Genomic DNA, 6,177 nt, shown 5'->3' on the forward strand with positions numbered 1-6,177 from the left:
GAACGTTGGACGAAACCTCCTCGTCCAGCCCCCTTTAACCAATTACAACCAATCAAACATTCTTGATTACTTGAATTCCGAATTTTTGCCGGGCCATTCCACGCTAAGTGATCCAGAGGTGCCGCTCGAACCCCACTAGAATTTTATGTGATTTTTTTTGTGACTCTTTATGACTCCGAAAGCTACAGAACATTGGTGTTTTCTAACGAAATTGAAATTTGTAATGTGCAGAGCCCATCAAAGAAACAGTGCTTTGCGAAAACCTAAGTCATGTTAAGCAGGTATTACGGCCCACGTAAGGCACTGAGCATGTTAAAAAGCGTCTTATTTGATAGGGGAGGGTTCATTTTACAGTATGTATGCAATTTTCACCATCGCACTCGACGGGCTCGACACTTGTGGCGTACACTAAATTTGCAAAGTTTGTGCAAGTTTACCAATTTTTTGCAATATAACATTCTGGAATTTCTCCTTCAAGATTTTTTATCGTATAGCCCTGGTGTTGAACTTTCAACACCAAAAATCCAACCCCGCCGGTGCAATGTAAGCCGCAGTAAAAAATCGTTAAGTTGTAAAAATTCGACAAAATGTACATTTTCGACCGAAAAATTGGGTGTGAGGAGGTCGTGATAGAAGCGTGATCAAGGTGTCATTCGATGCACCGTCTTCCTAGCAAGACATGGAGGTATTGGTCCATTCTGGCTTCATGGTACCATATGGTTGATATTTGGCCGTGTGGCATCCGGCATCCGTCAGTCGAGTCGATGACATGACTAGAGTTATCACGACATGAACAGTGATCAAGTACTGCCTGCACAGATAACACAAGCGGAGAATGCTTTCACCAGTAAGTCCCTTGGATGTGCCATTGTTCCTTTCATTTTTTTTATGTGTGTGTTTAGCTGTCAGCTCCTCTTGCACGTATTTAAAACTTACTTAGTAGCTGTGATGTACGATCTTTTCGCTTTGTGCGCCAACAGTTGAGACCTACATATAAGATAAAATTTTGCCAGTCACGAGTGCTATCACTTTCGATACCGGATAAGCTACTTCTGAGTATTTCTGTTATGTACAGAGCTATGATACATGTACTGCGTTATTCGGGTCAGGTCTAACGTTACTTTCATAGTCATCTTGCATATGGGACATGGTTATTTCAGAGAAACATGGGTGAGCGTACGAGGATATGCACATTTATACTGCTCGCCATGTGAAGACACTTTAGTGCATAAGCAAGACCTTAAAAATGACTTCAGGGAGGTCTGGGACTTTTCGACTTGCTCCTTAGCTTAGATCTTGACTTTCGCAGTTCAACTAAAAAAAACCGCTAACTTTACCCGTTGTTACCGTTGTTTCATGGCTGTGATCAAATTCCAAGGAACAAGGCGAAAAGTCCCAGATCCCCCTGAAGTCATTTTTAAGGTCAGGCTTACACACTTGACCATGTGGCGGCTTTGCCATCGACATCGTGGCACCGCTGTTTTGAGGCGCGAGCACAATAAACAGTCGTTATCTTGCTCCCTTGCGAGCTACCAGGAAGGTTCTGCGAGTTGGGCGAGTGGACGTGGCCCTAATGATTGCCAGCTTTTTCACATCGTGGACCGTACCTCCGGTATGCGTCTTCTCGTGGATACTGCCGCTGAACTTAGCGTGATCCCTGCCTCGAAACTCAGCCGCCGCTCCCGAGAACCTTGCTTATCCCTCAAGGCGGCCAATTCAACCACCATCCCTGTATACGGCCAAAAGTCCTTAACCCTAAACCTTGGATTGCGACGAACCTTCCTCTGGGTGTTTCTGATCATCGATGTTCACCAGGCAATCTTAGGAGCAGATTTCCTACACTACTTTAACCCTGCTCGTCGACGTTTCTGGGAAGCGCCTCGTCGACTCGCTGACACACCTGTCTGTGCACGGAATTCGCGCCCCGGCAAGTCCCCAACGAGTTCTTTCCCTTGCTGAGCCATCTACTCCTTATGCTCTCATACTAAAGGAGTTTCCCGCACTCACCAAACCACCTGACTGGAACCAGCATGTCCAACACGACGTTTTACATCATGTGCTTACTACTGGCCGTCCTGTTCACTTTCGACCGCGGCGTCTCGCTCCCGAGAAGTACAAGATTGTCAAGGCTGAATTCTATCACATGTTGGAGCTCGGCATCATTCGCCCATCATCCAGCACCTGGGAGTCACCCCTACACATGGTGCCTAAGAAAACGGGCGACTGGCGGCCTTGCGGTGATTACCGCGCCCTAAACCGCATCATCGTCCCTGACCGCTACCCCATTCCGCACATCCTTGATTTCGCAGCCAGCCTGGAAGGGGCCACAACGTTTTCGAAAATTGTCTTGGTTCGCGCATACCACCAGATTCCTATGGCCCCGGAGTACATCCCCAAAACAGCCCTCACCACCCCATTTTTCCTGTTTGAATTCCTACGGATGCCCTTCGGGTTGCGCAATGCGGCCCAAACCTTTCAAAGGTTTATAGATTCTGTCACCCGCGGGCTCCCTTTCGTGTACGCCTATCTAGACGATCTGCTGGTGGCCAGTCGCTCTGCAGAAGAGCACGCCCAACAGCTCCGCGTCCTCTTGCACCCGTGGAACATCATGGCATCGACATCAACGCCGCAAAGAGCGAGTTTGGAGTAGCAGAGCTCGATTTTCTCGGCCATCGCATAAACAGCGCGGGAATCTTACCACTACCATCCAAGATAGCTGCCATCCGCGATATTCCCCGCCCAACTTCAGCTACCAAGCTGCAGCAGTTTCTCGGAATGGCTAACTTCTATCGCCGTTTTGTGCCCGCCTGCGCCTCTACGCTCCAGCTTCTGGAAGCGCTTCTCTGTTCACGCAAAAGTCCGCCACCAGCCCTACAATGAACGCCAAAGTCTATCAAGGCTTTTGGCAAGACCCGAGAGGATATCGCCGCAGCTACGCTCCTTATCCACCCTCGGCATGACGCCCCCACGAGCTTAATGGTGGACGCCTCGGGTGCCGCGGTTGGCGCCGTGTTGCAGCAACAGGTCTCCTCCGTGTGGCAACCTCTCGCCTTTTTCTCGAAGAAGCTGAAACCACCTGAGACTCGATATAGTACCTTCGGCCGCGAGCTGCTGGCCGCTTACCTCTCGGTAAAGCACTTTCGGCACTTTCTGGGAGGACGCTCTTTCATCATATTCACCGATCACAAGCCCCTTACGTACGCCCTGTCATCCGCCAGCACCAGTTATACGCCACGAGAAACCCGACATCTGACCTACATTGCTGAATTCACGTCAGACATCCGTCACGTCACTGGCACCAACAACCCAGTCGCTGACGCCCTCAGCAGATCCGTCTCAACCGTTGACTCTGCCAAATCCCCGTCGACGCTGTCCTTGGACACCTTGTCCGAGGCCCAATCCATGGATTCGTCACGTTCCGCGCCAACTCATCGTCTGGCCTGGTCATCCAAGACCTTGCGTTGCCAGGCGCGTCCAAGCTCGTGGCCTGCGACACTTCCCAAGGACGTCCCCGCCCTTTCCTTCCTCGGGCTTTCCGTCGCGCTGTGTTCAACACATTCCATGCTTTGTGCAATACCGGCGTCCGGGCGACGCGAGCGGCCATATGCGAGCGTTACGTCTGGCCGTGTATGAACAGCGACATCAGCCGTTGGGTGAAGGCCTGTTTGCACTGTCAACGAAACAAAGTTCAGCGCCACACTCGCCTGACGCCTTCTCCTTTTCCCCCGCCCGATCAACTTTTCGACCATATACATGTGGACGTCCTGGGCCCGCTTTCACCAGCCCAGGGTTTCAGATATATACTCACGATCATCGACAGATATGCCCGCTGGCCAGAAGCAGTTCCTCTCTCCGATTCCCCGGCCCTAACTGTCGCAGCGGCCCTTCTCCGTGAGTGGGTCTCCAGATTCGGAGTTCCGTCGATTATCACCACTGACCGGGGCCCGCAGTTTGAGTCAGCGCTTTTCTCCAGCCTTACCAACGCTCTTGGGACTCACCGCATCTGAACAACCACTTACCATCCTGCATCCAACGGCATTGCGCAAAGACTCCATCAGCAGCTCAAAGCGGCATTGCGGGCATCCCCCGAAACTCCTTGGCCTGAAGCCCTACCCATTGTCCTGCTGGGAATCCGCTCTGCGTTCAAGCCAGATTTCCAGTGTTCCTCGGCAGAGCTCGTGTATGATACGGCGCTCCGGTTGCCCGGTGACCTCGTGTCACCCCTATCTACTCCGGCCGTACTACCAGCATCCGATTTCGTCATCCGCCTGCGCAGTGCCATGGCTGCCTTGCGCCCTGCACCTTCCCGTTCCTACTCTGGGCGTCCCTACCAACATCCCGACCTGTGCAGCTCTACACACGTTTTCATTCGCTGTGGTAGAGTGCGAAAACCTCTGCAGCCCCCCTACACCGGCCCGCATCGTGTTTTGAGCCGAGCGCCCAGGTATTACACCGTTCTCGTCAACGGGAAAGAAGAAAACGTCAACATCGAGCGCTAAATGCCTGCTTTTCTCGACACCCATCCACCTCCCGAAGTCGCCCTCTCAACTTCCTCGCCTGGTCCAGGCTTATCCCCTCCACCGACCTTACGCCGCTCCGTGACCTGGTCCAAAAACCTAGTCCGCACTCTTCGCCTTCCAGCGACGAGCTAGGAGGGGGGGGGGGGATTTGTGGCGGCTTTGCCATCGACATCGCGGCGCCGCTGTTTTGTTTGAGGCACGAGCAAAATAAACAGTCGTTCTCTTGCTCCATTGCGAGCAACCACGAAGGTTGTTCTAGCTGTCTGTCTCACTTGCCGCTACAACCTCACACGGCAAGCAGTATAAATGTGCATGTACTCGTACGGTCGCCCATGTTTCTCTGAAATAACCATCCCCCGTATGAAAGATGACTATCAAAGAAACGTTATACGTGACATGAATAACCCAGTATCATAGCTTTGTACACAACAGAAATGATCGGAAATAGCGTATCCGATATCAGAAGTGATAGCACCCGTGACTGACAAAATTTTTCTCTTATAAGTACGTCTCATCTGCTGGCGCACAAAGCGAAAAGATCGTACGTCACAGCTACTAAGTAAGTTTTATATACGTGCAAAGAGGAGTGGACAGCTAAAAGGTTCTCTTCCGAATACTGGAATGAGTTAACACACACATGCAAAAAAAAAATGAAAGGAAAAATGGCACATCCAAGGAACTTACTGGTGAAAGCATTCTCCGCTTGTGTTCTGTGAAGGCAGTACTTGATCACTGTTCATGTCGTAATTACTCTAGTCATGTCATCGACTCGACTGACGGATGCCGGATGGCACACGGCCAAATATCAACCATATGGTACCATGAAGCCTGAATGGACCCCTATCTCCATGTCTTTACTTATCTGTCACTTAGCACCACCGCGAGCTGGCTAAAAGTTCTGTTAGACCGCAAGATGGCCAGCTTGATGAGCGCTCACTTCACAACGATAGGGTCTCGAAGGAGGCAAACACGTGTTTGCAACCGTTATTTGCTCTTCATTCATGCGACTGCCTAGTGTTTTCTTTCCGTCTAGTGTTTTGTGAGTGACCCGCTCAGTTCATTCGGTACGATGCGCTGCAGTGCGCATACACGTTTGGCGAAGTTACATTCAATTAAAAATTATTATTTGAGTTTAACAAAAAGTACCTCTGAGATTTTTTTGCTACGTCTCGCTAGGAAGACGGTGCCTCGAATGACACCTTGATCACGGTTCTATCCCGACCTCCTCACACCGAATTTTTCGGTCAAAAATGTGCATTTTGTCGAAATTTTACAACTTCTGGATTTTTCACTGCGGTTTACATTGCACCGGCGGGGATCGATTTTTTTGTGTTGAAATTCCAACACCAGGGCTATACGACAACAAATTTTGAAGAAGAAATTCCAGAATGTTATATTTAAAAAAAATGGTAAACTTGCACAAACTTTGCAAATTTCGTGCACGCCACAAGCGTCGAGCCCGTCGAGTGCGATGGTAAAAATTGCTTACATACGGTACAATGAACTCTCCCCTATCAAATAAGACGCTTTTTAACATGTTCCGTGCCTTGCGTGGGCCGTAATGCTTGCTTACAACGACATAGGTTTTCGCCAAGCACTGCGTCTTTGGGGGGCTCTGCACCCGATAATTTTCAATTTCGTTAGAAAAGACCAATGT

This window comes from Ornithodoros turicata, chromosome 2 (genome assembly GCF_037126465.1).
Source record: "Ornithodoros turicata isolate Travis chromosome 2, ASM3712646v1, whole genome shotgun sequence".
In the NCBI taxonomy this organism is placed as follows: Eukaryota; Metazoa; Arthropoda; class Arachnida; order Ixodida; family Argasidae; genus Ornithodoros; species Ornithodoros turicata.